Source organism: Ranitomeya variabilis, chromosome 1, assembly GCF_051348905.1.
Source record: "Ranitomeya variabilis isolate aRanVar5 chromosome 1, aRanVar5.hap1, whole genome shotgun sequence".
Classification (NCBI taxonomy): Eukaryota; Metazoa; Chordata; class Amphibia; order Anura; family Dendrobatidae; genus Ranitomeya; species Ranitomeya variabilis.
Window position 1 is genome coordinate 1065902032 of NC_135232.1, and position 9902 is coordinate 1065911933.

Sequence of the window (9902 nt, forward strand, 5' to 3'; positions counted from 1 at the left end):
CAGAGACCCTGATTCCAGCGATTTATCACTTACTTTACTGGCTGTGGCAGTTTTGATTAAAAACTGTTTTATCTGCTGCGGATCTACCAGTTTTGTTGAATGCTGAGCTGTTGTGATCCGGTGACCCTGGAACCGCATGAGACTATCTCTGGAGTAGGTGGAACCTGTAATGACCGCAATCCTAATACTGACACCGCAACTAGAAGTAGCCGTGGGATGTACCTATCCAGGCCTAGACACCTCGACACAGCCGGAGAACTAAATACCCCTAAAGATGGAAATGGGAAATCCTATCTTGCCTCAGAGCAGAGCCCCAAAGGATAGGCAGCCCCCCACAAATATTGACTGTGAGTTTAAGAGGAAATACGTACACAGGCAGAAAAGACAGAGTTTAGCAAAAGAGGCCCTTCTAGCTAGATAGAAAGGATAGGACAGAGTTCTAAGCGGTCAGTATTAAAACACTAGAAAAATCCACAGTAGAAGATACAATATGCTACATCTAACTAAAGACATAGGATGTATATCTGCATCTCCAGAGAAACCAGCATGACTGAAAAATCCAAACAAGTCAAAGCTGGACAAAAACACAATAGATTGCACTGCACATAAAAGCACACTGCATGCGTGCTACAGAGAACAAAAACAGGACACTTATCTTTGCCGAAATTACTGCAGGACAAGTGGAGCCAGACAGAGATGCAATCCCTCCAAGATACAATGGACAACTGGCAGGGATTGATGGATCCTAAAAACCTAAATACCTAATAGAGCTGCAATAAGCAGAAACACCTGCCCGGTCTATAATCCAGAGACCACAGCACTACCACTAACAACCACCGGAGGGAGCCCAAGAACAGAATTCACAACACTGAGCTCTGTATAACCCTGAACTGTTTAGCTGTTTTTTTTTGTACACTGTGCAGAGGCAGAAAGCTGCCAATCAGTGGTGGGGGCAAGGCTGGATTACTTGGCAGAAAGCCAAGTAGTCCTCTAGTGATAATCTCCTGCTGATAAAACAGTGATTTTAAAATAAGTAGACTAAATAGCACAGTCAGTGATACATCGCTGGAATCAGAGACTCTGCCCCACATTATATAAAGCTCCCCCAAACTGGTGTCCACTGGTTGGGCCCAGTCCTGTTTTCTGCCCTTATTCACACTGAGGTCAACATTGACACATGGTAAGGTTTAATATTAGACAGTGTAGGACCGTCCCGATCAGAGACACCTTGTCGTGGTGGGATGGATTTTATGCTATTTTTGATCAAAAACAGTATTATTAAAAACTCTGTTATTTAGATGCACTTTTTTCTTTTTACTTATTTACTGCAGGGTTTTTGCTCATTTTTCCTCTTGTAGGTTCTATGTTTTATGGCCAATGTGAACATGCGTTTATGTGCTGCATATATACCAACTTAAGTCAAGCTCAATTTTTGTGTTTTTCATGCTCTTCTCAGATTAAGGCCGATGTCCCACTTGTAACTGCAATGCGAGAAACTCGGGCGAGTCTGTCGCCTCAATACCTGGCACTGCCGCCGGCACTCGGGACCGGAGTGTGCGGCTGCATGTATTTTTATCCAGCTGAATGCTCCGGCCGAACCGCCGGCGGCAGTGACGGGTATTGAGGCGAGAGACTCACGCGAGTTTATCGCATTGCAGTTGCATGTGTGACCCGGCCTAAGTAGCAAAAACCTGGTGACAGATTCCCTTTAAAAGTGGACCAATTCATGAATATAAAACTACATACAGAGTACAGCGAGAATTCATTAGTGAGCCATCACTGCCACCTAGTGGTAGAATACTAATACTAGATGTATCAATTTTTTTAAAAAATTATTATTATTATAATTTATTTATTTTTAGAGCACCATTGATTCCATGGTGCTGTACATGTGAAAATGAGCTACTTACAAAATATAAATATAAATTACAACAAAGAAACTAACAATGACAGATGGGTACAGAGAAGACCCTACCTTCATGGGCTTATACAAAAACGAAAATAGTAAAAAACAACAATCATGGAAGTCCAAATTAATGAAAAAATACAAACAATATTTATTAATACAAAATATTAGGGAGACAACCATGTGATGGTAGAGAAAAGCTGGCGCCCAGGAGTGAGCACAAAATGTACAGTGAAGGAAATAATTATTTGATCCCTTGCTGATTTTGTAAGTTTGCCCACTGACAAAGACACGAACAGTGTATAATTTTAATGGTAGGTTAATTTTAACATTGAGAGATAAAATATAAAAAATAAGATCCAGAAAATCACATTGTATAAATTGGATAAATGTATTTGCATTTTGCAGTGAGAAATAAGTATCTGATCCCCTACCAACCATTAAGAGTATGTGCACACGATACGGATTGGACTGTGAAATTTTCCGCACAGAATCTGCATCTCTTTACAGAAAACTCTGGCCAAAATGCTTGCGGATTTAATGCGGAATTGATGCGGATTTCTTGCGGATTGTCATGCGTTTTTTGATGTGCGGATTTTCCTTACTCAATGTACAGTCAAGTCCCACGCAGTAATCCATATCTGGGGGCATTTACATTTTACAGTCGGGAGCACTGCTAATGTGACCGCTCCCGGATGTAAATGAATGAAATGCAGGGTGCGGAGCTTCGGTGACTAGCGGTGACGTCACCGAAGCTGCGCCCCCTGGCGGCATGAACTAAGATGAACTCTTCAGCCTGGGAAAATGCCTTGGCATTTGCCACAGAACACCAGGATTGGCAAATTTGCCACTGGCGCCCTGTGCTCTTCACAGATGAGAGCAGGTTCACACTGAGCATATGTGACAGAGTCTGGAGACGCCATGGAGAGCGATCTGCTGCCTGCAACATCCTTCAGCATGACCGGTTTGGCAGTGGGTCAGTAATGGTGTGGGGTGGCATTTCTTTGGATTCCTAGTATATTACACAGCCCATGAAGTATATAGCACAGCCAGGCAGTATATAGCACAGTCACGTAGCATATTGCACAGCCACGTAGTATATAGCACAGCCCACGCAGTATATAGCACAGCCACATAGTATGGTGCACAGCCACATAGTATATAGCACAGCCACGTGGTATATAGCACAGCCCACGTAATAAATAGCACAGCCCATGTAGTGTATAGCACAGCCCATGCAGTATATAGCACAGCCCACGTAGTATATAACTCAGCCTACGCAGTATATAACACAACCCACGTAGTATATAGCACAGCCCATGTAGTTTATAGCACAGCCCACACAGTATAAAGCACAGCCCACGTAGTATATAGCACAGCCACGTAGTATATTGCACAGCCCACGTAGTATATAACACAGCCCACATAGTAAATAACACAGCCCACATAGTATATAGCACAGCCACGCAGTATATAGCACAGCCACATAGTATATTGCACAGCCATGTAGTATATAGCACAGCGCATATAGTATATAACACAGCCCATGTAGTATATAACACAGCCCATGTAGTGTATAGCACAGCCCATGCAGTAAATAGCACAGCCCATGCACTGGAATTGACTGGAATGTGAAGTGTGTTGCATGGTTTGTGATACCTGGTAAAGAGATCGCCTTTATTGCCCTCAGACGTAACATCACTCCCCCCCCCCAGAGGAGAATGATATTACTGCAACGACCAGGACCCTGGGGCGCTGCATGCACACGTTGCGCATTTGCCTCTGGAATTTTTTGTGTGGATTCTGCATCTCTTGGCAGAAAATGCAGGTGCGGATTTGATGCGTTTTTATGCGGATTTTGTGCGGATTTGTTGTGGATTTTATGTGTTTTTACCCCTGCGGATTTCTATAATGGAATGGGCACAAAACGCTGTAGATCCGCATAAAAGAAAGTGACATGCTCCTTCTTTTAATCCGCAACTTTTCCATGCGGAATTTTCCGCACCATTACAGCATTTTTTTTCCCGTTGATTTATATTGTACTGTAAATCACTTGCTGATCTGCAGCGTTTCTGCATGAAAAAAAACGCTGCGGATCCGCAGTAAATCCGCAACGTGTGCACAAAGCCTCAGACCCCTTGTGAGACCATATGCTGGTGCGGTTGGCCCTGGGTTCCTCCTAATGGAAGACAATGCCAGACCTCATATGGCTGGAGTGTGTCAGCAGTTCCTGCAAGATGAAGGCATTGAAGCTATGGACTGGCCCGCCCGTTCCCCAGACCTGAATCTGATTGAACACATCTGGGACATCATGTTTCGCACCATCCACCAACGTCACGTTGCACCACAGACTGTCCAGGAGCTGGCGGACGCTTTAGTCCAGGTCTGGGAGGAGATCCCTCAGGAGACCATCCGCCGCCTCATCAGAAGCATGCCCAGGCCTTGTAGGGAGGTCATACAGGCACGTGGAGGCCACACACACTACTGAGCATCATTTTCTTGTCTTGAGGCATTTCCACTGAAGTTGGATCAGCCTGTAACTTTATTTTCCACTTTGATTTTGAGCATCATTCCAGCTCCAGACCTCCGTGGGATATTAGTTGTGATTTACGTTGATCATTTTTAGGTTTTATTGTTCTCAACACATTCCACTATGTAATGAATAAAGATTTACAACTGGAATATTTCATTCAGTGATATCTAGGATGTGGGATTTTAGTGTTCCCTTTATTTTTTGAGCAGTGTATATGGGCCTGACTTACAAAGACTCAGCTCGTCAGTTATTAATTACGTGATGTCATAGACCTAATGGAAAAGGGAACAATTAGATGGGTAGAATGGTAAATTGAGCAATTGTAAGAACACAGTGCTATATAATATGATGACTGTAATGTATTAAGAGAATAAACCTGTAACGGAGGAGGAGGAGTAGTAGTGCTACTTTAAATACAATCATACATATCCGTATCCCTTTATCTGTTTAGTTCCCATTGGGGCATCCACCAAATGATGGATACTTTAATTGAAACCAAGCGCCCCCCATTATAGCTAAGTCATATTAGTTTCCATTACTGTCTTTGGGTCTGACATAAAATATAGGACGTCAGGGGTGAATATCGCTATTTATCCTGTGTATTGTGTAAATGGCTCCCAAACAATTAATGACTCTATTTAGAACTTTGAAATCACACTCCCTGTTGAGCCTCAACCCTAAAGTACTCCACTTTTTTTTCTTTTGCTGTTATTTTTTTGGTAAAAAAGATGGGGTACTTTAGAGGTCCTTTTACCTAAGTCTCTGACTCCTTCCTTTACTGAGGGGTCATCAGGGTGGGGTGTGGGGGGCACCGTCAGCTTCATCTGCCTAGGCCACCAACACTCCTGGTCCCGGCCCTGGTATACACTGCAATGATTAGATGCAATTCATGACAGAGGCCGCAGCAACAAACAATGTAACGTCAAGCAGATTTTCTCTGAAAGCGCGGAGTGTTACGCTGAATAATCACATTGCTATACAGCTTAAAGGGGTTTTCCGAACTCAAGACAAATTTCTGCAGTCGCTCTATATGTGATTCCTCACACTGTGTATGTGTATTACATGAGCTTATCTACCTCAATCTCGGAAATCCCCTTTAGGCCTGTCCCACACGTCCAGATAATTCCGGGACCGGAGTTATCCGTATCCGTGTGCTCACGTGGCATATCAGTGTGGCACACGTGCGGCAGCCGTGTGCCGCTCGTGTGCCGACTGGGTACCACACGGACCGTGCAGGAGACAGCGCTAGAGATAAGCGCTGTCCCCTGCATCTGGTGCTGAAGCCGGAATTCATTTCTTCTTCCCAGCAGCGTTCGCTGGAGAGAAGGAATGAAAAATCATTGTTTTTTTATTTTTTTGTGTTTAAAATAAAGATCCTTGTCACCACCCCCCTCCCACCCCCTGTGCGCCCGCCCGCTGGAAATAAAATACTCACCCGGCTTCCTCTCAGCGCCGCAGCTTCTTCCTGTATGAGCGGTCACGTGGTGCCGCCCATTACAGTGATGAATATGTGGCTCCGCCCCTATGGGAGGTGGAGGACTGTCCAATGCATGGAATTGCACTCGCATCTTTCAGGCAAAAGTATAATTGAAGTTCTGACCACCTGTACTCCTGGGGACAAGGCGACATGCAGGAGTGTGATGAGGTCACCTGATCATGCTGCTGACGTCAATTCTAATAAACAAAAACAGCACAGTAGCAGTCATAGAGTCCAATCAATATATATATAACATTTATTGAATAAGAATTAAAACCTAAAAATCCAGGTGCAATGACATGAATGGGGAAGTGAATGCACGCTCACATTGGCCATACTGAAAGGGCTAAATTGGCCAACCACCCCTGCAACACCATAATGTCAAACCGCATTGCGGCAGGTATCTACAGCTACACTGTTCATGCAGGTGCAGTATCATTCAATAATCAATATGCTGACAATTATCCCAAAAATTCAATTCATGGTACATACCTAGTGAATGCTGGCGTGGAAGGCAAATAGCCCTACCCCGTCGCGTGTTTCGCAGCTAACAGCTCCTTCCTCAGGGGGCGTGTGGAGGAAGCGTGGCGTGTGTATATATACACACCGCCAGCTGGAAATGTGCTACATACTTACACGCCGCGCCACCCATCCCCGTCACCAAGCACAATGCATCCCCCATCCGTCCGCGCCGGAGAAAAGGGGGGGTCCCCATGTGACCAGGCGCTGGACGTGAGAAGGAGGCCGGCACACTGCTATGGGAAAGGAGGCGCCTGCGCACAACCATGAACACATTGCGGCCATTTTACATAAGGGCAACAACAAGGGCAACTACAACAATAAGTGCTAATAATAGACAAAAAATTGCATGCTATACATACTGCTAGACTGAACAATGAAGGCATAAACATACTTAACGGCAATATTTACAAACATGGCAAATCCGGTTGCAGAGGCCAATCGTATTAGCCGGAATTATACAGCACTTATATATACCCCATATACAAAACCCCACATATCAATGTGAATATATATCAATAAATCAACAATACATATATGTAAACATTACCCCATCTTATATCCACAGCCCACCCACATGTACAGTGCCTACAAGTAGTATTCAACCCCCTGCAGATTTAGCAGGTTTACACATTTGGAATTAACTTGGTATTGTGACATTTGGACTGTAGATCAGCCTGGAAGTGTGAAATGCACTGCAGCAAAAAAGAATGTTATTTCTTTGTTTATTTTTTTTTAAATTGTGAAAAGTCTTTTCAGAGGGTCATTTATTATTCAACCCCTCAACCCACCAGAATTCTGTTTGGTTCCCCTAAAGTATTAAGAAGTAGTTCAGGCACAAAGAACAATGAGCTTCACATGTTGGGATTAATTATCTCTTTTCCAGCCTTTTCTGACTATTTAAGACCCTCCCCAAACTTGTGAACAGCACTCAAACATAGTCAACATGGGAAAGACAAAGGAGCATTCCAAGGCCATCAGAGACAAAATCGTGGAGGGTCACAAGGCTGGCAAGGGGTACAAAACCCTTTCCAAGGAGTTGGGCATACCTGTCTCCACTGTTGGGAGCATCATCCGGAAGTGGAAGGCTTATGGAACTACTGTTAGCCTTCCATGGCCTGGACAGCCTTTGAAAGTTTCCTCCCGTGCCGAGGCCAGGCTTGTCCGAAGAGTCAAGGCTAACCCAAGGACAACAAGGAAGGAGCTCCGGGAAGATCTCATGGCAGTGGGGACATTGGTTTCAGTCAATACCATAAGTAACGTACTCCACCGCAATGGTCTCCGTTCCAGACGAGCCCGTAAGGTACCTTTACTTTCAAAGCGTCATGTCAAGGCTCGTCTACAGTTTGCTCATGATCACTTGGAGGACTCTGAGACTGACTGGTTCAAGGTTCTCTGGTCTGATGAGACGAGATCTTTGGTGCCAACCACACACGTGACGTTTGGAGACTGGATGGTACTGCATACGACCCCAAGAATACCATCCCTACAGTCAAGCATGGTGGTGGCAGCATCATGCTGTGGGGCTGTTTCTCAGCCAAGGGGCCTGGCCATCTGGTCCGCATCCATGGGAAGATGGATAGCACGGCCTACCTGGAGATTTTGGCCAAGAACCTCCGCTCCTCCATCAAGGATCTTAAGGTGGGTCGTCATTTCATCTTCCACAGCCAAGAAAACCAAGGCCTGGTTCAAGAGGCAAAAAATCAAGGTGTTGCAGTGGCCTAGTCAGTCTCCTGACCTTAACCCAATTGAAAACTTGTGGAAGGAGCTCAAGATTAAAGTCCACATGAGACACCCAAAGAACCTAGATAACTTGGAGAAGATCTGCATGGAGGAGTGGGCCAAGATAACTCCAGAGACCTGTGCCGGCCTGATCAGGTCTTATAAAAGACGATTATTAGCTGTAATTGCAAACAAAGGTTATTCCACAAAATATTAAACCTAGGGGTTGAATAATAATTGACCCACACTTTTATGTTTAAAATTTATAAAAATTTAACTGAGCAACAAAACTTTTTGGTTTGTAAGATTTATGCATCTGTTAATAAATCCTGCTCTTGTTTGAAGTTTGAAGGCTCTAACTTATTTGCATCTTATTAAACCTGCTAAATCTGTAGGGGGTTGAATACTACTTTTAGGCACTGTATGTACCATATAAATATATGAAAATACACATAATTATAAAAATATAGATAGGAGAAAATCCCTCACAATACATAAGATACACAAATGCATATATACCATATAGAACTACCAAGGAAACATATGCAAACTAATCTAATCTAATCCCTAATCTTTTGTATTAATAAATATTTGTTGTATTTTTTCATTAATTTGGCCTTCCTTGATTGTTGTTTTTTTTCTACTTTCGTTTTTGTATAAGCCCATGAAGGCAGGGTCTTCTCTCCTCTGTACCCATCTGTCACTGTTAGTTTCTTCATGTAATTTATATTTTGTATGTAGCTCATTTTCACACGTACAGCACCATGGAATCAATGGTGCTCTAAAAATAAATAAATAATAATAATAAATGTAGAAAAAAAGTTGATACATGTAGTATTAGTATTATACCACTAGGTGGCAGTGATGGCTCACTAATGAATTCTCGCTGTACTCTGTATGCAGTTTAAGGGTAAGTTCACACAGGACTTTTTTGCTGCGTTTTTTTATGCTAATTTTCAGCTGCTTTTTACAGTACCAGCAAAGCCTATGAGATTTCAGAAATCTCATGCACACACATTGGTTTTTTGTTTGATCAGTATTTTGTGCTTTGCTGTGTTTTTTTGACATAGAGCATGTCACTTCTTTCAGGGTATGTTTCCACGGTCAGGAAACGCTGCTTTTTTGACGCTGCGCAGAGCTGCAGCGTCAAACAAGCAGCGTCCAGATGTTCCAGCATAGTGGAGGGGATTTTATGAAATCCCGTCTCCACTACGCGTGGAAACCCGCACGCGGCGGCCCTGCGACTCCGGACATGCTGCGCGTCTTTTCAGATCGCAGCATGTCCGTACACCTTGCGGGGACGCAGCGTCCCCGCAAGGCATATCACAGGGCCCTATGGGAGCGAGCGATCATCCCGGATGTGAAGAGTTAACACATCCGGCATGATCGCGTCCCAGAAAGGGGGCGGGGCTTCGCCGCTGCGGCGATACCGCCGGCCATCCTGAACGTGGAGACATAGCCTCAGCGTTTTTGCTGCGTTTTTTCACCCATTGACTTGAATGGGTGTTGAAAAAAACGCAGCTAAAATGCAGGTATCATTATTTGCTGCGTTTTTGCTGCTGAAAATCCAAGGACATTAGCCTGGAAAAAGAGAAAAAAAAAACGCAACAAAAAACACACCAAAAACGCACCTATAAGCAGCTGAAAATTAGCATAAAAAAAGCAGCAAAAATATGCAGCAAAAAAGTCCTGTGTGAACTTACCCTTATATTCATGAATTGAATTTAAAGGGAATCTGTCACCAG